Raw genomic sequence first — 22,595 nt, forward strand, 5'->3', positions numbered from 1 at the left:
TCATAGGTGTGTGGGTGTATCTCTGGGCTTTCTATCTTGTTCCACTGGGTCTATATTTCTCTTTTTGTGCCACTACCATACTGTCTCCATGACTGTAGCCTTGTAGTATAGTATGAAGTTAGGAAGGTTGATTCCTCCAGCTCCATTCTTTCTCAAGATTGCTTTGGCTATTTGGGGTGTTTTGTGTTTCATATGAATTGTGATTTTTTTTATTCTAGCTCTGTGCATTGGTAGTTTGCTGGGATTGCACTAAATCTGTAGATTGCTTTGGGTAGTAGAGTCATTTTGATTAGGAAGAGACTTTAAAAGGCCTTTGTGTGTCAATTCACTCCTGGGCTCCTGACATTGGCTTAAGACGAGACCATCCCTGGCAGTTGCTTCTCCCTCTTGGGCTGTGGAACAGGCTTGAGAACAGATCTGAATCCCACCCAAAACCATGAGTGAGAAAGAAATGACTGCTACTGATTCTTCCTCAGGGAAAAAAAAGAGGGACACAGAGATGGAAATGGAAACTACTGAATGGGGCTGGAGGGTGTGCCAGCAAGTTCCCTTTCCCCCATGCCTTCCTCCTCCTTCCCTGGAAAGCAAGATGCAATGGCTAGAGCTGCAACTGCCATCTTGTGACCACAGGCAAACTTGAGGGTGGAAGTCACCTGCACAGGGTGATGGAGGAGAAAGACTGAGGGGCCCTGGATCCCAGATACTTATGGAGCCACACAGTAGCCATGGACAGCCTCCCTCTAGACTGCAGGGCACACAAGAGGACACCACAAGCCTCCAACTCAACCTTTAGGCTTTCTTAAGTAGAAGCTAGGATTCACCTGCTTCAAACCCAAGATCCAAAGAATAGGAGATTCTTTTAACACAAAAAAGGTCGAGTACTTAGAAGTAAACAAACAAAAAAAAGTATTCATTGATAAATCATAGGTGAAGTTTACTTACTACACAGCTTTTTCACCAAGTTATCACAGTCACCATGACTCAAGCTACTGAAAAACGCAATTAATTCTGAGCTTCTTTCTTCCTGTTTTTGTAGGCTAAAAAGGCAGCCTTTGAATTGTGTATAAAATTCAAGAGACAAAAATAAATCCAGATAATTCAGAACGTACCAAGGAAAACACATATGCCTTCTATGTGATAAGCTCTCAGAATTATTTATTCAAAGAACTCACTGCAAAATTTTAAAAAAAGCTTAAAAATTAAACAATTAATCATACCACATACCACCTCCTACAATACCAGATTCCTTTTCTTTTCTTCGTAGTAGTGGGTGTTGTAATCAATCCAAAATAAAAACAAAACAAGGGTTTGAATTGCTGAGACTCAGAAAGATCGATTAGCCAGAGCATCCTGCCCTCCCAAACCAGAGCCACTGGGCAGGTAAAGGAGCAGCCCAAGCCCACAGAGTGAGCTGGGACACCAGGTCCAAGGAGCAGGCACACACACGTGTGTGCCCAAAGCTGCATGGTGAGCCAGAAAGCCTGTCTCTTACGGCTCTGAGGAGACCCAGGGAGGGTGCCATTGGTCACTCATGCTGGGTGCTGGACTCTGCAGGGGAAAGCCCTGAGGAGTGGCGTGGGGTCCCTGCTCCAGAAGTTCATGACCCGCTGGGAAAAGCAACATGCCAGACACAGTTGTCCCTTCTGGCTACAGGGCCTGCACCAGATGTCTGTAGGGGTCGCTCGGGGCCCAAGGGAGGGGCACTCAGGCCCCCAGGCCCAGCATCTGGGGGGGCAGGATCTGCCTCTTCAAAGGCCATCCTCCTGAGTACTTTAAGCTGCACATCTGTTGGCAAAACACAAATATTGTTACCCAAATATGAAGCCACAGATGGCAAAGGCACCTGACAGCCTTTAAAATTCCTTTCTCCTGTTTTGCAAAGCTGCCCTGGGAAATCATGCTGTTAAATTATACACTCGTAAAGGATGTACAGACATACCTCAGGGAAACTTCGAGTTTAGTTCCAAACCACCACAAAAAACCAAGTATAACAATCAAGCGAATCACACAAGTTTTTGTCATTTCCCAGTGCATATAAAAGTTATGTTTACACTAGACTGCAGTCTATCAAATTGTACAAGAGCATTATTTCCAAAAACTGTGCAGATTTTACTTAAAAACTTTATTACTAAAAAATGTTAATCGTCATTTGAGCCATGTAATAGTAACATCCAAGATGACTGATCAGAAGTCAGCATAACAGATACAGTAATAATGAAAACGCCTGAAATACTGCAAGAATTACCATAATGTAACACAGAGACACAAAGTCAGCAAATGCTGCTGGGAAAAGAATGGTTGCACAAGTCTTCAGTTTGTAAAAAACGTATGACCTGTGAAACACTATTAATAAAGTAAAGCATGATGAAACAAGTCATGCCCTTCTGTTCAAAAAATGGAGGACTTGGGAATTCCCTGGCAATCTGGACTCCACACCTTCACTGCCACAGGCCCGGATTCACTCCAAGGTCGGTGAACTGAGATCCTGGAAGTTGTGTGCCATGGCCCGAAAAACAAACAAAAAAAGTGGGGGACTAGTGTGGGTGCCATTTAGATTTTCACCAATGTATACCATGTTTTGGGCTAATTGCAAATCCTCCAAAAGTGTCTAACTCCAAGGACTTCTCTGGTGGGCCAGTTGCTAAGAATCCGCCTTGGAAGGGAGGGGATGATGCAGGTTTGATCCCTGGTCGCTGACCTAAGATCCCACAGGCCTTGGGGCAACTAAGCCCACACGCCACAAGTACTGAGCTCGCACGCCCCAACTAGAAGTCCATGTGCTGCAGCGAGAGATCCTGGATGCTGCAACTAAGACCCGAGGTAGCCAAATCAGTTTAAAAAAAGAACAACTCCCTCCCAAAAAAACTCCAACTCCACACATCTGCCCTTTGTGTGCACTTTCTGCTCCAGATTGCAGATTTGATTAAACCATAAAGAATATCAGTGCACTTGGACACAGAGAAAGCTACTGAGTCAGTAGCAGAGCAGGTTGTATTCTAGGCTGCCCCTCTGAGTATAAGACAAAATCTTAGGGCAAGGTCCCACTACAGACTTCATCCACCCATCTACCCAGTATGTGTGCATGATTCCAGGCCTTGGAGATACCCCAGGGGAGACGCAGGGAGAAACCGAGTCAAACAGCATACAGGAGATGGTGAGAAGGGAACGGTGAAGCAGGGGAAAGTGGCCAGGTGGAAGCAGGCATCCAGCTTCAGGGAGGGCAGCGCTGGGAAGGAGCCCATTGAGCCGACCTGAAGGAGACCCGAAAGGGAGCCATGGAATTCCTGGGGGAAGAATGTTCCTGACAAAGGGAGGAGCCGGGCTGAGACCCTCAAGCAGGGTGGGACCTGGAGGGGCCAGGGGGGCTGCAGTGGATGGTAGGCCGGAGGAGGATGACAGGAGCAGAGCTGGGGAGTGAGCAGCTCAGGGCTCTAGTGCTGGCTTTCTGAGCTGACCACCAAGAAGACAGAGTTGCTATTTACTGGGAAGGGGAGGCCAGGCAAAGGCCAAGCCTGAGGGACCGGGAGCTCAGGCTTGAACAGGTTCAGCTGGAGAAGCCTGCTGGAAGCTGAGCAGAGATGGCAAGTCAGTGCTGGATGCACAAGTCTGGGGTTCAGGGGCCCCAGTGAGCCTGGAGATGTGGAAGAGACAGCCGGTGACTGGTAGTGGGGGGGTGAGGGTAGAGAGACGTCTGAGCCCCAGGCCCCCAACAGCACGCAGGGAGACCCGGTGCACACTCAGCCAGGACCTCTCAGGACCCAGGGACACCACATACCATTCCCTGGTAGCTCAGTTGGTCAAGAAACCATCTGCAATTCAGGAGACCCTGGTTCAATTCCAGGGTCAGGAAGATCTGCTGGAGAAGGGATAGGATACCCACTCCAGTATTCTTGGGCTTCTCTGATGGCTCAGACGGTAAAGAATCCGCCTGCAATGCAGGAGACCCCAGTTCAATTCCTGGGTTGGGAAGATCCCCTGTAGAAGGGATAGTCTACCTACTCCAGTATTCTTGGGCTTCTCTGGTGGCTAAGACAGTAAAGAATCCACCTGCAATGTGGGAGACCTGGGTTCAATCCCTGGTTCAGGAAGATCTGCTGGAGAAGGGAACAGCTACCCCCTCCAGTATTCTGGCCTGGAGAATTCCATGGGATAGTCCATGGGGTCACAAAGAGTCGGACACGACTGAGTGACTTTGGGCTTCCCAGGTGGTGCTAGTGGTAAAGAACACACCTGGCAATGCAGGAGACGTTGGTTGTATCCCTGGGTTGGGAAGATCCCCTGGAGAAGGAAATGGCGACCCACTCCAGTATTCTTGCCTGGAGGATCTCATGGACAGAGGAGCCTGGCGGGCTACAGTCCATGGGGTCGCATAAAGTCGGACACAACTGAGCACTCAAAGTAAACATAAGTAAGCCATCTCAGTGAACACAGCAAATAACCCCACCCTGGACAGTTCTGCCCCAGCAGGAATGACAGATAGTTAGATAAACATACTATCAGAAAAGGATGAAAGCTACTGTTTGGAAAAAACAGGGCATTCAGGGAAGGCCCAAGTCAGCAGGTGCACAGCCTCAAGGAAGGGAAGGGACTGACTCACATGGATACTGGGGTCACAGAGTGGAAACAGTGACAGAGTTTTATTTTCTTGGGCTCCAAAATCACTGCAGACGGTGACTGCAGTCATGAAATTAAAAGACGCTTACTCCTTGGAAGAAAAGCTATGACCAACCTAAACAGCATATTAAAAAGTAGAGACATTACTTTGCCAACAAAGGTCCATTTAGTCAAAGCTATGGTTTTCCCAGTATGACTCTGGGAATGATCGTGATTTTCACATCCCAGTCATGTGTAGATGTGAGAGTTGAACCATAAAGAAAGCTGAGCACCGAAGAATTGATGCTTTTGAACTGTGGTGTTGGAGAAGACTCTTGAGAGTCCCTTGGACTGCAAGGAGGTCAAACCAGTCAATCCTAAAAGAAATCAATCCTGAATATTCATTGGAAGGACTGATGTTGAAGCTGAAGCTCCAATAATTTGGCCACCTGATGCAAAGAACTGACTCACTGGAAAAGACCCTGATGCTGGGAAAGATTGAAGGCAGGAGGAGAAGGGGACGACAGAGGATGAGATGGTTGGATGGCATCACTGACTTGATGGACATGAGTCTGAGCAAGCTCTGGGAGTTTGTGATGGACAGGGAAGCCTGGTGTGCTGTGCAGTCCATGGGGTCGCAAAGAGTCAGACACAACTGAGTGAATGAATAACAATAACTAGCCGCCACAAGAGGCACGAGAGAATCCTCTGCTAGTCTCCAGAGGGAGCAGAACCATGCAACAGCTTGATTTCAGACCTCTGGCCTCCGGCACTGTGCCAGAATGTCCTGCTGTTGGTGGAAGCTGCCCACTTTGGGGTCCTTTGATGCAGCTATCCCATAAATTCATCAGCTTCTATTTGAGCTCTACTTCTCACTAGACTCCTGAGCTTTCACAAAGGATCTATGCACTTCTGTCCTCCTTGTCTTCTTCAAAGAGAAAGTGCCTACCTGGAGCCTGCCCTTCCATGGCCTCTCGTCAAGCAAGGACTCTGCTCGTCCAGGATGCCATCTCCTCCATCTCCACCTCCTCATGCAAACATGTTCTCAGATCCATCTACCTGAAAAAGACCCTCTGCAACCCCACAACTGACACTGACCCCATCCACCCCTATTTCTCTGGCCCTCATCACAACAAAACTTCTCAGAAAGAATTGTGTATACCCAGCCTCCACTCCCTCACCTCCCAACCATCCATTCTAATCTGGCTTCTGTCCTCACTGCCTGATAAAGCTCTCCAGATTATAGCCAGCTCCTTGCTTAAATCCTTCACTAGAGGATGACCAACTGTGTACATGCACGTGCTCTTAGCCCTCCAAATCTCAAAGAAACAAAGTTCAGATGTATAAAGAGGAAGAATCCTCCAACAGACGACAGAAATGATAGCAGGAGGAGACTTCTGAACAGATGAGATATGCTTCACAAATTTCCAGATGCTGGAAATAGTGTGGGGACTAACAGAGTGAACAGTAGTCAAGGAAGCTACAGAGGAGAGGGGAGCCCCTGTTAAAACCCCCCAAAATGCTCAGATCAGAGCAGACCAGACTTGGGGCAAGCAGTGGCCCTCAAAGTCTCCCAGACAGACAAGTCACCTGGGGGGTTGTTGACCATCAGATTCTGATCCAGAAGGTTTGGGTGCAGGGCATTTTCAGCCAGCTCCCTAGTGAGGGTGATGGCAATGGGGTTGGTGAGTGTTGCACATGTGGAGTGCAAGGTGCCACTTCCCCCCACAGGCCAGAAACCAGACAGTTTTTTCTAAGTTTGCGGCTGGAACCTTGTCTTCCCTGCAAGGCTCCTGGTGGGGCTGACAGTAGGCCAAGTGAAGCCCACCTCTGTCCATGGCGTTTGTTTGCTTCCCACAAGAGCCAAGTCTGCAGGTCAGCCTGCCCTGCTCAGCCCTCCACTCCCATAAAACTCCTACGCCCACCCTCCCCAGGGGAAGGGACCCTGCAGGACAGGGGTGACTCCACCAGCAAGCAGGGGCAGGGGGCCCACCACCCAGGCCTCCTGTCCCCAACACGAACAGCTCTCCAGGGTTTGGGGAAGAGACCCAGCAATATGGAAGAGAGATCAATTCTGTCCCTAGAGGACACAGAATAGTCTCATGTTTTTGAAGATAATTTAGCCGTAAAACCACAACAGAAACATCTACAAACAAGAAAGAAACAGACAATGGGAGTTCAGAGGTTAAAAATGGGTTAGTCACAAATACAAAACAAGAGAGCATCACTGTTTACAACAGGAAAAGACTGAAAAGTACCCAAATGTCCATCCACAGAGAGCTGCTTGACTAAAGCATGGTTCATCCGCATAACAGAGTCTGTGCAGCAGGAACAAAAAGAATGTGGAAGGGAGAGCTCCATACCACTATAAGCAAGGAGGGTATCAACACTGGTAGGGAGTGATCTCCAGGACAGAGGAAGTAAAAACAAACAAAACAAGATGCAGAACAGTATATTAAATGTGTTTTTTGTATAAGCAGGATAAATAAGAATATATGTATATATTTGGTTTATTTTTTGTTTTCCACCATGTCGAGTTTATTATTCCAATGGCACTAATACAGCTGGAGGCGCTCAGTGACACTGTGTGGGTGGGGTTTCCTGCCTTCTAGCTTCTGTCCAAAGAGAACATCTACCTGCTTATTTCTTGCCCCCTTCTGGAGGAAAATCCACTAGGGGCCATTTACCCAAATAAACCTCTTAATGCGTTTATTTCTAACTTTTTTTTGACATTAAGTTTCCCTCTCAACAAAAAAGTATTGGTTGTTCCATCCCCTCCCCCATCCCCACCAGCCAGATAAGACCCTGCTGCGAGGGCACTTGTTGCCCCTGAAATCTGGAAATAAATATCAAAAGAAACTGCATCAAGTTCATGTTGAGTGATGGCACGAAGTGGGCCCCAGAAACCTGTCAGGCAGAGCATTACTGCAGCCTTGAGGTGTTGTGGGGAATGTGGGGGCTTGTTGCTGTGGTCACTTGTCCCTGGGCACGGGGGCTGCACCCCACCTTGTGGTGGGCTAAGCGGAGGCTGCCTACAACTTGTCCAGGAAGTTGTCCAGGGCTGGGATGCCTTCTTGCAGGTCTTTGCGCTTGTGTGTCTCTGCCACCACCTGACTGGGGTGGCTGGTATTGTCAAAGGGGTCACCGGGCAGGATCTGCCAGTGGTCAAACACACACTGGGGGAAGGCCTGGCCGCCTGTGTTGGACCTCAGGTCAGCGGTGAAGCCAAAGGACTTTGACAGGAAGGTAGGCCTTCACGACAAACATGGGGGTGCTGGCCACCTGGGTCTCCTCAAAGATGTGGCCCCGCTTCCTGTTCAGGATGCCATAGATGCCACCAACCACTTGTTCCGGACACTGGATCTCCACAAGATAGATGGGCTCCATGAGCCGGGGCTTCAGCACACTGGCATACAGGCAGCACCGAGCTGTGGGGACGATCTGGCCACCCCCACGGTGGATGGCATCAGCGTGCAGCATCACATCATGGACATCAAAGCTCACGCCCCCATGTTCTCCTCTCACAGCGCCCCCTCCTTGGTGGCCCACTGGAAGCCAGCCACCACACTGTCCTTGATTTCACTGAGGTACTACACACCTTTGGTGATGTCCGTGAGGATGTTGGGGCTTGTGCCATCAGGGCTGAAGAACCAGATCTTACGGGCCTTTGCCACGTCCCACTCGTACTTCTCAGCCAGGTAGCGGGCCCGCTGCTTGAGGTCCTGGCGGGTGGACACCTCACCCTTGTCGATGTCCTCAGCCAGGCTGTCAGGGAAGGGCCGCGCCTTCATGTAAAGCCTATTGTGCTTGTTGGGGTGACTTTGACAGGCAGAGCACGTTCGACTCCTTGCTGACAGTCTCCCAGTATGAGACAACTGGGTCAGATTTCTTGATGAGGATGCAAGCGTGATCCTCCTCCAGGTCCTTGAGGCAGATCTCCAAGTGCAGCTCCCCAGCCCTCACGATAATGTGCTCCCTGGACTCAATGATGCACTGCACCATGGGGTCCGACTTGGTCAGCCGCTTCAGACCTTCCACCAGCTTGGGCAGGCTGGCCGGGTTCTTGGCCTCCACAGCGATCCTGACAACAGGGCTCACACTGAACTTCATCACCCGCACGTTGTGGGCATGCTTGAAGGTGGTGATGGTGCCAGTCTTCACCAGGAACTGGTCCACGCCCACCAGGCCCACAATGTTGCCACAAGGCACATCCTTGATAGGCTTCATGTAATGGCCCATCATCAGGATTGTCCTTTGGATCAGCTTCAGGTACAGGTCCTCCTTCTTCCCAGGAGTATAGTTGGGTCCCATGATGCGGACCTTCAGGCCAGTAGACACCAGCTCTGGACCCGGCCAAAGGCACAGAACCGACCTTTGGCAGAGGTCGGCACCATTTTGGAAATGTACATCATGAGAGGGCCTTTGGGATCACAGCTTTTAATGCCCATTGCTGCCTCATCGTCTGGGGGCCCCTCGTACAGGAGCTCACGGCAGTACTTCTGGGCCGTCACGGGGGATGGCAGTGGATGGTGATCATCTACAGCAGGGCATCCCTAGCAGGCAGCCAGCAGTGCATCACAGCTTTCAGAAGTGGCTTGCCCTCCCTGTCCTTATCTTTACTGTCCAACTTGATGTCCAGTTTTTCAATTAGTTTTGCCGTCTCCTCTTTCATGATTGCATCAAACACCTTGAAGACTGGGTCCAGGATAAGCTGGTAGAACGTCCGTGGCAGATTCTTGCCATCAGGGCTGTTGGCTGACTTGCTGAACTTGCCGCTGGCTGGATCAAAGTACCGGTCTCCCCACAGCTTTTTCATCATGTCCTCCACCTTCTTGGCCCGCTCAGCAGGCCCTAGCTGTCCCTCGCCCTTGGTGGCAAACTTGGCCACATACATCTCTGCAAACTGCTTCAGGGTAAAGGCCCAACCATGCAGACCAGACCTGAAGCCAACAGTACCAAGGACGGGGTCGATCATGATGTTGCCCATGGGGCCACTCTCGCCCTCGCCATAGGTAGAGATAATGATGTTGACATTCTCTACAATGCGCTGGAAGGTTTGGTAAGAGCTCCTCAGGCTCCAGCTGCAGCTCAGGCAGGGCCCGGTCCATCTTGTTCATCGTCAGCACTGGCTTGATGCGCTCGGTAATGGCCTGGCACAGCACTGTCTCTGCACACACACACCCGACACGCAGTCCACCACCACCAAGGCACCGTCAGTGACACGGAGCGTGGCTGTCACCTCTGAGGAAAAGTTGACATGCCCAGGGGAGTAGATGAGGTTGATGAGGAAGCCAGAGCCATCCTTGCTCTGCTTGATGAAATTCAAATCGTCCTCTGAAAGCTCGTAGAAAAGGGAGATGGCCGTTGACTTGATGGTGATGCAACGCTCCTGCTCGTCCTTCCGGGTGTCAGTGAAGCAGGTCTCCCTAGCCCAGGCAGAGGCGATGACACCCACCTTGCACACCAGGGAGTCCGTCAGAGTGGACTTGCCATGGTCCACGTGGCTAATGACAGACATGTTCCGGATGTTGGCCTTCTTGTCCATGATGGCCCGGATCTGGTCTACTGTGAGGTTCACCATGGTGGCAGATGGTGGTGGATTCTCCAAGGAAGATCTGAGCGAGCTAGGTCGCGCTGAGGATGGCGGCGATGACGGCGGAAGAGCTGGTTTATCTTTTTGCAAGAGGACGCAGTAGAAGGATAAGCAAGAAACTAATAACTTCTAAGCATTATATGGGCTTAGCTTCTTCATATTAATTTTTTTTTGGCCTTTTAAAAAATCATATCTTTCAGGTATATAGCATTTATATGATACAAAGTGGTCACCACAAGTCTAATTATCATCTGAGGCTTGGCTTTTATTTAAATTCAAGTCTGTTATACTAGATTCAATAGATACAAATTTCATTTCAATACATGTGATCGGAATAAGTATAACAAAACAATTATAAAACCCATATGTTTTGTTTACATGTACATAAAGTGTGCATACAGGCTATTAACATAAAGAATCATGTAGGAGGAAATGGTAACCCACTCTAGAATTTCTGCCTGGAGAACCCCATGGACAGAGGAGCCTGGTGGGCTATAGTCCATAGGGTCACAAAGAGTCGGACACGACTAAAGCGACTTAGCACACACATAAAGAATCATTATGACAATCGTAACTCTGTTATTCTACAATCATAACTGAAGAAATTTGCTAAAGGAGAAATTCCCCAGTTAAATTAGGCTTGACTGTATTCTACAAATAAAGAGAAAAAGCAAACCACAACACTGAAAACAAATAAAGCTAACTACATCAAATCAGTAACATAACCACACAAAAAAGAATTATTCCAAGTGACTTTTCCCCAACACATTATGAAGAAAAATTTCAAACATACAGAAAAATTGAACAAACTGTACAAAGAACACCCATATATATATATCACCCAGATTCTACCATTATTGACATGATTCATCCACACATCAATCCATCTTATTTTTGATGCATTTCAAAGTTCACCAGTACACTTCATCTCCAAACAAGTTAGCACGTATACCATTAACTAGAGATGAAAACTCGTTCTTAGGTAAAATTTACATCCAGTAAAATGACAAATTTTAAGTGTACCATCTGATGAGTTCTGTCAAGTGTATGCACCTGTATAAGCCAAACCCTATCAAGATAAAAGATGTTACCATGTGCCGGGGTCCAGCCCCGGCTGATCCAGGGTATTCGAAGGAGAGACGGCATAGGCGACCTATTCAAATGTTAATTAGAGATATAAAGAGTAATAGAATGAGGATAGCTCAGTAGGAAAATTCAGCGGAGAAAAGAAGCTGAGTGGCTTGGTTTACGCGGAAAATCAATATAACCTGTGACACCAGGTTAGCTCTGACCACAGAGGCCGCAGGCGCCCTCTCGAATAGCGGAAGGTGCCCCACCTTAGACACCACCTCGAGTGGGTCTTAGAAGCCCAGGCAAATTAATGGTCGCAGAGGATATCCACGGTCCAGATGGAGACTCAGCTGAAAATTGAGGAGAAAAATGACACGGGGAGACCAAGCTTTGGTGAGCAAGGCCCGTAGCTTTATTTTCAACAGGGGCTTATATACCCTAAGTTACACATAGAGGATAATAGGGGATGCAAAGTCAGCAATCTTTGATCCTTATCAAAAACCAGGGTTTCTTTCCTGCAAATTTATCGTATATAAATGGTTTAGGTGATTTACATCATCTTCTGGCCAGAAGGCCTATTAACATTTTATGACTCTTGACAAAGACTTACAACAAAGACTTATTTTCTCTAAGAGTAATTATTTTAAGGTTTGGCGCCATCTTCCGAAGATAAAATTGCATTCCTATAGGGCGGATGTGTAATGGGTTTACAAAGGAAAGAATTTATTACCTTAAGGGTCTAAAGTTACTAACACCAAGGCCACTACTTATTTTTTCTACATACCAACTATATTAATTAATACACATTCAAAGATACAATTCAGGGGATGTGAAAACTTGGCAACAAGCATTGGCTCATCAATGAAATCTTTTACTAGTTTTATTCTGACAGTTTCTAACTCTCTGAGAGGCTCTAAGCTATTTGAATATCTTAAGCTTCCCGTGCCTCTTGAGGCTGGGAGACTGTAAACAATCTGTAAACAATCCTATGCATAGCTGTAGGAGACAGGGTAAACTTGTCAGGCGAGTTAGAGAGCCATCTGAGGGGTTTGGATTTAAACACTCCTAATTGCCCAGGAACTTTATTAATTGGAGCTGTAAGTTAGCTCTTTGACAGAGAGTGAGATGGTGGTGGGGGACAGCCCCCAGTAAAGTCAGAGGTGAGAGCACAAAGCAATAAAGTAGGCAGACTCTGGTTTTTGGGGGTAGATGCTCGAGAATATCCGGGGGGATTCCCGAGGCTCGATCCCACCTTTGCATATGCCTAGCCTCCTTCCTCATGACCTTTGTCACGAGTGGAATGTCTCTCGCCGGCTCCCGGCAACCACGGTCACAGAAAGTTTCCCTGGCACCAGTTTCCAGTCAGCCCCACCCCATATCCTCAGCAACATTTGGTGTTGTCAGTTTTCAGTTTTGGCCCTTCCAGTGGGTGTGTAGTGGTATTTTATTGTGGCTTTAATTTGCATTTCTCTGATGACTGTTAGTACTTTTTCACATGAAAACTGGTCATCACTCAAATGCCTTCCTTTATAAAATACTTACTAAAATCTTTTCCTGTTTCAAAAATAGACTGTCTTTTTTATTATTGAGTTGTACGAGTTCTTTATATATTCTGGATATAAGTCATTTGTCAGATATACGACTTTCCTATTTACAACTTGTGTCAACTATTTCTCAGTGACTTCTGTCTTTTCATTTTCTTAATCTTACCTTTGGAAAAGAAAAAGTTTTAAGTTTTAATGAAGTCCAATGTATCCATTTTCCCCTTTAATAATTACTGCTTTCTGTATGCTAAGAAACCTTTATCTCAAGATTGTGAAGACATTCTCCTGCTTTTTCCTAAAAGCTTTATATTTAGATCCATAATTAATCTTGAATTAAATTTCATGTATGGCATGTTCAGTTCAGTTGCTAAGTAGTGTCCAACTCTTTGCAACCCCATGGACTGCAGCATGCCGGGCTTCCCTGCCCATCACAAACTCCCAAAGCTTGCTAAAACTCACGTCCATTGAGTTGGTGATGCCATCCAACCATCTCATCCTCTGTCGTCCCCTTCTCCTCCTGCCTTCAATCTTTCCCAGCATCAGGGTCTTTTCCAGTCAGTCAGTTCTTTGCATCAGGTGGCCAAATTATTGGAACTTCAGCTACAGCATCAGTCCTTCCAACGAATATTCACGACTGACTTCCATTAGGATTGACTGGTTTGACCTCCTTGCAGTCCAAGGGACTCTCAAGAGTCTTCTCCAACACCACAGTTCAAAAGCATCAATTCTTCGGTGCTCAGCTTTCTTTATGGTTCAACTCTCACATCTATACATGACTGGGATGTGAGAATCACGATCATTCCCAGAGTCATACTGGGAAAACCATAGCTTTGACTAGATGGACCTTTGTTGGCAAAGTAATGTCTCTACTTTTTAATATGTTCTCTAGGTTGGTCATAGCTTTTCTTCCAAGGTGCAAGCATCTTTTAACTTCATGGCTACAGTCACCATTTGCAGTGATTTTGGAGCCCAAGAAAATAGTCTGTCACTGTTTCCATTGTTTCCCCATCTATTTGCCATGAAATGACGGGACTGGATGCCATGATCTTTGTTTTTTTAATGTTCAGTTTTAAGCCAGCTTTTTCACTCTCTTCTTTCACTTTTATCAAGAAGCTCTTTAGTTCCTCTTCACTTTCTGTCATAAGAGTGGTGTCATCTGCATATCTGAAGTTAGTGATATTTCTCCTGGCAATCTTGATTCCAATTTGTGCTTCATCCAGCCTGGCATTTCTCATGATGTACTCCGCATATAAGTTAAATAAGCAGGGTGACAATATACAGCCTCTTTTCCCAATTTGGAACCAGTCTATTGTTCCATGTCCAGTTTTAACTGTTGCTTCTTGACCTGCATACAGATTTCTCAGGAGGCAGGTCAAGCGGTCTGGTATTCCCATCTCTTTAAGAATTTTCCAGTCTGTTGTGATCTATACAGTGAAAAGCTTTAGTGCGATCAATGAAGCAGAAGTACATGTTCTTCTTGAGTTCTCTTGCTTTTTCTATGATCCAACGGATATTTGCAATTTGATCTTTGGTTCTTCTGCCTTTTCTAAATCCAGCTTGAACATCTGAAGTTCTGTTCACATACTCTTGAAGCCTATGGAGAATTTTGAGCATCACTTTGCCAGCCTGTGAGATGAGTTCAACTGTGCAGTAGTTTGAACATTCTTTGGCACTGCCTTTCTTTGGGATTGGAATGAAAACTGACCTTTCCCAGCCCCGAGGCTACTACTGAGTGTTCCAAATTTGCTACTACTGAGTGTTCCAAATTTGCTGGCATATTGAGTGCAGCACTTTCACAGCATCATCTTTTAGGATTTGAAATACCTCAGCTGGAATTCCATCACGTCCACCAGCTTTGTTCTTATTGATGCTTCCTAAGGCCCACTTGACTTCGGAAACCAGGATGCCTGACTCTAGGTGAGTGATCACACCATTGTGGTTATCTGGGTCATGAAGATCTTTTTTGTGTAGTTCTTCTGTGTATTCTTGCCACCTCTTAATATCTTCTGCTTCTGTTCAGTCCATACCGTTTCTTTTATTGTGCCCATCTTTGCATGAAATGTTCCCTTGGTAGCTCTAATTTTCTTGAAGAGATCTTCAGTCTTCCCTGTGGTGAGCAGCAGTTGAAATCTCTATTCATTCCTTCTGCCTTAGCTGGAGTTGGGTAGAGTTTCTATGAAGAATTTGCCTACCTTCCCCACTGCCTGTGGCTAATCTGATTTCCAGAATTTCTGCCTTCATTCCTCTTATTCCTTAACCCTTGAGTCTAGGACTCTATCAAAGTTTTTGTTTCCCTGCAGCAGCACTGAGGAGGACTGCCTGTGGGTAAAGAGCTGTTTTTCATCTAATGCAGTTTCCTTCTTCCAAGTATCGACTTCCCTCTAGTTTCTGCCTGTTTTCAGTCTCTCTCTAGTGCCTTAAAACAAGTGGTTTTTTATTTTTGTCTTGAGTTGTTAGCTGTTATCTGCAAGGAGGTTGGAGGTAGTCCAAAATGAGCTACCTCACTACTACTAGAAGCAAATCCTCCAGGTGGTTTTTGAACACAATAATCTTGATTTTATGTCCCTGGTGAGATATATCCTAAGGACAAGAAGAAATCTGAAACTTCATTCATAATTATTATTTTCGTAGTACTAATGATATTATAATTTGATAATTATTTTATGTATATTACAAGATTAAGTAACCTGTAATGTTAATTAGGAATGAACTTTTTTTGTGTAAGAAAAAGATATATAAGGGTTAAATAAAGTTGAAGACAAATCCACTAATGTTAATTTAATGACAAACCCTCTAATGTTAATTTCCATTGTAGACATCGTTATGTATTTGTGAGGTAAGAAAGCTTTTCAGTATGTTTTCTAGCTTTGTCCACTGAAAGACCATAGATACAATGGCACCCCAGTAAGAGTGTGCACGTCTAACACTGAAATTCTAAATACCATTTCCCACTAAAAGGATCCAGAACTCTTAGAACCAGTTCTGGGTTAGGAAAAGCACACATTGGGATGGAATGTCTTATCCCAGAAAGCAAAGAATCACTCAAAGACTAATTAATAAGGGTATGCCAAGATGACACAGGTGCCAGCATAAAGGGAATCTCACTGGCCACATTTGGAATAATTTGATCAAGAAAGAATAGTGACTTTGGTTGCATAGTAAAACATTTAATAAGTAAAATTCCACGAGTCTATATTGACATGAAAGAGAACAGAAAATACAACAGCAAATATTTTGCCACCATTTCAGGTGATCATTACACCAGCTCCTTACTCTGGAATTTAGTTATCAAAGGCAAACATTTAGCATTTTTACTGATCCAGGGTTATTATATCCCCTTCCAGAGAGGGGAAGTGTTTTATGGACTAAAGGTGATGGAACAGGAACCACTGTTGTGAATATGAATGCCAATAAGGGAGGTGATGTAAGCTGTCTTCTTTTGTAACTCCCCAACATTGTCAAATCAAGAAAGATGCATAAATATACAATTTAGTTCTGACAGTAACCAAAGAAACTCAAAGGAGACACCATGTAAGGCTGGCATCGCATCTCTGGGTCATGGAACAGGAGAGGAGAGAGCTAGACTGTTGTTTTCACCATAACCTCAAGGTTATGCTGTTATCAAGGGGCTGTAATACTTTGATTATAAAATAAAAATCCATACAGCCTAACCCTTTGATAGCTCCCTACTATTATGACATTAATGTCAAAAATCCTGCACCCACCTTGTCAGCCACTCAGCCTGCATCTCAGCCCCCAACCCCTGCTCTGCTGCAGCCTGCTTAAGTATCTCAGTTGATGAAGCTCTGGCCAGACTTGGGGCTTTCACAAGTACTCTTCTCCACCTGGAAAGCCCTCCTCCACTCTGGACTTTGCCCCCTTGGTCCCTCACTTCAGCACTGCCTCCTTAGGGCAGGCCTCCGTATTCCTCCCAAGGCTGGGCTATTCCTCCATTACACATGATCACAGTGAACCCTCTTCCAACTCCTCCTTTAGAACACTGAACCCACTGTAATTACATAATCACTTGGAAATTATTTAAAGTCTGTCTCTCCAGTCACACTTGAGCTCCATGCAAAATAGATGCCACTCTGTGTCGGTCACCCTACAGCCTGCCTACCACACTGCCCCAGGTACCGTAGACACTTAACTCTGTCATGGGATGAATGACTGGATGACAGCCTGATGAACTGCATATTCTTCAACACAGAGCAGCAAGGAACCCAGTACTTGTATGTGGAAAAATTTAATCACTTAGAATTAAGTATCACTGTAAAAAAAAAAAAAAATAGGCCTATGAAGGATGTAGCTGTTTCCAAGTGTGGGTGAGAAAGCTGCTCAGTATGTGACCTGAAGTCTTAGAGCATCCGTCTGAGAAGTGACTTGTGGTGGGGACTGAGGTCTTAGTGGAGGTGGTGACAAGTGGTTGGTTCTGAGGTACATTTTGAATGTGGAGGCCCATAGTACTTGCTGGTGGATTAGAGGAAGGTGAGAACCTAGGACATCTCCTAGAATTTTAGACTGGTAACTGGGCGGATGCTGATGATATTTAATGAAACAGAAACTAGGAAGAGAAGCAGATCCATTGTTGTTGGTGTATAGTCGCTCAGTCGTGTCCAAAGCAGAATTGAAGGAGGGAAAAAAGCAAGAGTTCTGTTTGGGACTTGTTAAGTTTGAGACGGCTAGGAGCAACTCCGGGGGAAAGACTGAAGAGGCCATCCAATGCAGGGCTCAAGAGGTTAGAGATGCCCAAAATCATCGCAATATTGTAAGGTAATTATCTTCCAATTAAAATAAAGTAATTAATTAAGAAAAAAAAAAAGTTAGAGATGCAAGCTAGAGACACAGGCACAGAGTAGAATGGTCAGCACACAGCCACACAGAAATGAAAGCACAGAAATAATGGAAACAGCTCTAATTAAATCAAGGTAGAGCCATCAATAAAATGTCAGGTGATCATTAAAAATCATGGCACAAAAACATTATCTATGTGTAGATGTCAGTTTTATGGACAATCCTTCCGTTTCCTCTTCCCATATTTTCTAAAAAACATTTTTCCCCCACAAAACAGTTATTACTTTTATAATTAGAAAACATGAGTTATTTTTATTTTAGAGAAAAGTGATGATACATATTTTTATTGACATGGAAAGATATCTATGGCATTATCAGTGTGGAAAGAAGGCAAGTTACAACAGTACATACTATATGATCCCATTTATCTCAATCAACATGTAGGAATTTCTCTGGTGGTCCAGTGGCTAAGACTCCATGCTCCCAATGCAAGGGGCCCGAGTTCTATCCTTAGTCAGGGTACTAGATCCTGTATGCTACAACTAAAAGATCCTGCATGCTACTATGAGGACTGAATATCCCATGTGCTGCAACTGAAACCCAGTGCAGCCAAAAAACAAATAAATATTTGATAAGTAAAACACAGACACATATACACAGGTGTGTAAAGAAGACTCTAGAAGGATATTTAAAATGCCAATAGCAAAGGTAACCTTTAGGTTATTATTTGCCAGTTGTAGTTGCAGTACACTTTGCACAGGATCTGGAAAATATTAATGTGTTCATAAAAAATATTTGATATAGTAATTTAAACTCACTTTTCATGTCATTCTGTCTCTCTTTAATGCACCTGTGTTTTAGGGCTTTCCTGATCTCTTTCCCTGGCACAGCGACCACTCAAATGTTGGCTGTTCTTATATCTGGAGTTGCATGGCATAATGGACTTTGGCCCTCTGAACCACTCCTCAGAAGGACGTTTTCAAATACACAAAATAAAATACATAGAAATTGATTAACAACTTACTTTGAGAATTGGTATTAAGAGTAATATGTGCCTCTTTAGTAAACCACTAAATAAATAGCCAGATCTGGAAGTGAGTCTGACAACTAAGTTTGAGTTGTGATGAACATGAGCAATATTTCAAAATCTCTGTAACTGCATGGAATACTATGTGAAAGCATCTTTGCTCTCTATTGGTGACAAAAGCACAGGTACTCCTAACACTACCATGGTCTGCTGCCTACATATGTTATTAAATTTTTACTGAGAGGTTAGTAAAAATAAAAGCCAAGTATACATCCAAGGTTACAGAACCCCTAACTTCTCAAACTTGAGCCAGAACCCTCAGTCTAGAAAGATACACACCAAACCGTAACAGCAGTTTTCTCTGCATGCTGGAATCTCCAGAGTAATTTCCACATGCATTTTCTAAATTTTCTAGAATGATGCTTTACTTATGTAATTAAAAATAAAAAGCATAATGAACAGTATTTTTGTTTGGTTGTTCATTTTCTTTTGTCTTAAACAATCTGGAAGAGTGGTTAAGAAATTTTACACAGTTGCTCACAGGCTGTATTAACAGTTTCTTACAGGGTCATATCACTGAAAAAAAAGACTTTCAATTTTGCCTAACTACTTATTACAATGACTCAAATCATTCCTGTGTTCTTACAAGCCTAGAAAAAAATTCACTAGAATTATTTATTCTGGAGTTAAAAGGAACAAAAAGACAAACTGTCACAACTGCAGACATTTGTCTCTTTTTTTTTGCCAAGTGTAATTCCAAAAACAGCTGAAAATATTAGAGCAAATTAGTACTTAATATAGACTAATACCTTCTGCTGTTTATAAAAACAGAAAACCCAAAAACACAGAAATTTGTATTTTAAAAACAAATTACTAAAAATGTATATACAGATTTAAAATACTTTTCAAAGAAATGTCAAAACTTAAGTACCAGTAGAAACCCCAGAAAAACCCAAGTGCTTACATTTTTCAAAAATAATCTACATGGAGACAGCCAGCTCATGCTGAAAAGTGCTCAAGTTTGTCTTAGCAGCAAAACATGAAAAGGAGATGGGAATGAGGGAAAATGTGCCTATCTCAGAAGCCTGCTTTGATTTCTTTCAAAACTAAAAATAAAACCTTCGGACTGCTCTATTAATAAGTCTAGAAAATGGATGCCTTTTTTTTGTGGAAAGTTTTCACAAACACCGAAATAAAAATATCTTCTCAGTTAATAGAGCCGAAGGATGTAAACATAAACCAGATGTCAATCCTTGTTTCTCGACAATTCCATTCTCCCTCAGGGCTCTGGTGGGACTTCGGTTGTAAAGATGTTTCCACAGCACAAGGAGACAAGTTAAATGAATGAAGGGCTGCACACAGCAACACGGCCCAGGCTCAAAAGCCAAAGAGTGCGTAAAAAGCACAAGCTGCAGAATGTCACCTGCGGTAGGGCACCATCCTAGGAATTCGCAAAGTACTTCCAAAGGTTTAAACTGGCCTGTCTGGGGAGTAGCTCCATCACCTTCAGGGGATGGGCAACCTCTCGGTCTCCAGGATCAGGGAGGAAAGGAAGGTTTGAGGAGGAGACGTGGAACGGGAGCCCCTGGGGTCTGATGGGCAGATGGCCTCCAGAACCCGGGGGTTGGGGGGACAGGCCAGGTGGCTGGAGCACCTGCCACCACCTCCTGGGGCTCGGGACCCTCTCAGAGTGAGGCCGCTGGAAGGAAGACTGAGCCTATTTGGCACAGCCAGGCCAGCTGGGTCTGCTCTGCCACCAGCATCCCTGCCAGTGCAACTTCTCTGAGACCCCTGCTGCCCCATCCTCCCACCCTGAACTCTCCGAGTTCCCTCCCGTCCGAGCCTCCAGACGCACGGCCCTTTCCTCTGCATGTGCCTCCTCCTGGAATCTAACAGTGCCTTATCATTCAGGTCCTGGGTGGGGGGGTCACTTTTCAAAGAAGTCTCTTCCCTGACGCTACCTGGGAGTCCAGGTGGGATCTAATGTTTCCGTGCACTCGAAGTGGCCACTGTCACCTTTAGCCCCTTGTAAAATAAAGGCATATTGGCCTGTTGTCTTTTAGACCAGAAAATCACTGAGTGTATGAACAGTCCCTAGCATCTAGGGCAGGAAGTGACAAATAACAGATGCTCAATTAGTCCAGGGTAAGTGAAAAAAGGACTGCAATAGAGTACCACAGTCAACAAGAAACAAGGCGACAGCAATATGGTCCTGAATACTTTCAGGGTATTCCTTATGATGTCACAACACAAATGAGGGAGAACATTCAGCAGCTGTGGGCACTTTTCAACCCTGAGTCCCAAGGAGCCGCTGCAAGTTAGACCGGTACCAAAATAAAAACACTCCATTTTCTTCATGATCCACAAATAAGAACAGGCTGACGTTCTCCTTGCCAAATAAAGGGTCCTGTCTCAGCTCCTCTGTTCACACTAGGTCGTGAAATGGAAGCTTCTGAAGTTTTGCTTTCTCATGCTAACTGCTGAAAATGATTTCTTCCTATCCGAATAAACAGCTCTCTAATCTCTACAAATTTGTGCTTATCTACTCAAATGTAGTTTTTTTCCCCTCTAAAACCACGCAACTGGAAGGCCATCCTTGATTTAGCAATATCTATCAAAGTTTAAAATGCATATATCCTTTGACCCAGCAAGTTCCAGCTCTACGAATTTCTCCTACAGATAAACTTGGCTGTGAAAAATGGTATTATATAAAAGACGATTCACTACAACATTAATGAAATAAAAAACACTGGAAACATAAATATCCATCCAGAGAAAATCAGTTAAGAAATTATGGTGTATCCATAATGGACTACTACCTCAACCCTTAAAATGAGTGACATGTCTCTACGGAAATTCATATCACACAAGCATCAAAATATATTAACTAAAAAGAGCAAACTGTGCAAATGTGCACAGTGTTTTACTATTTGGTAAAAAACCACACACATAAGATATATACATAAACACATATATAAAAATATACAATAATATGAGGTATCTAGAATAGTCCATTTCATAGGAGACAAAGTAAATGAGCAATTGGCAGGGGCTGAGAGCGGGGAAGAGTGGGGAGTTCTCATTTAACGGGTATCATTTCAGTTTTGCAAGATAAAAGGGCTCTGGAGATACATGGTGGTGATGGCTGCACAGCAAAGAGAATGTACTCAGTGTCATTAAACTGCACAATGAATAGTTAAAACAGAAAATTTTCTGTTATGAACATTTCACAATTTCAAAATTACACATGCACACTCACAGATTTATAAGAAACTGATAATGATGGTTGCCTTCAGGGAGAAATGGTTGTCTGGGGACAAGGTAGCAAGGAGATCATATACCATGTAACCTTTTATACCACCTTTTTAATGCTGTACTGTTATATATGTATTTAAAGTAATCATTAAAAAACCTCAGCCTTACACAAGAAGCCTTTTCCTTAATCACATGTCACTTATGTCATTTCTTTAAGTCAAAAAATTAGGATTCCACTTCAGTTTTGAGGGTACTTATTAGATTTAAATGATGCCAGCCGCAAAAAATTACACTTGTTCCCCAAAGATCACATTCACCAAAACCCTGTCTTTATTTTTATCAGCTATTACAGAAAGCTTCAAAATCATCATAAAAGAAAATTACCATTTTTATCAGTGTGCAACTTTTATTCCATCACAACCAAGGCAGTTGAATATAAAACTATTTTAACAGCAAAAAGCCCTCATCATAAATCAAGACACAAATCAGCCTGCAATTATCTGAGTTAGAAAACAAACTATGCTTATGTTGCAGTCTACCCTATGGCTCCAACTTCCGTGTCAGAATTTAAAACACACACATGCATATATACACCCTCTGGAGTCCTCCTAGTTTATCTAAAACCTACTTTTGTGAAGATCCGCTATTTTCTTGAGTCTTCTGGAATGGGCACTGGAGCCACGCAGCTGGCATCATGACCTCTGTCGCCTTCCCCAGC

General features: G+C 44.4%; 1 protein-coding gene and 1 pseudogene across 1 annotated transcript in view; both read right to left on the reverse strand.

Moving 5' to 3' along the window:
- MECP2 (methyl-CpG binding protein 2) overlaps positions 1–22,595 on the reverse strand; it is a 62,161-nt gene that overhangs the window by 31,047 nt on the left and 8,519 nt on the right. The window lies entirely within an intron of this gene.
- Positions 1,797–22,595, reverse strand: part of LOC129639748 (elongation factor 2-like) — a 29,267-nt pseudogene continuing 8,468 nt past the window's right edge.

This window comes from Bubalus kerabau, chromosome X, assembly GCF_029407905.1.
Source record: "Bubalus kerabau isolate K-KA32 ecotype Philippines breed swamp buffalo chromosome X, PCC_UOA_SB_1v2, whole genome shotgun sequence".
NCBI classification, from domain to species: Eukaryota; Metazoa; Chordata; class Mammalia; order Artiodactyla; family Bovidae; genus Bubalus; species Bubalus kerabau.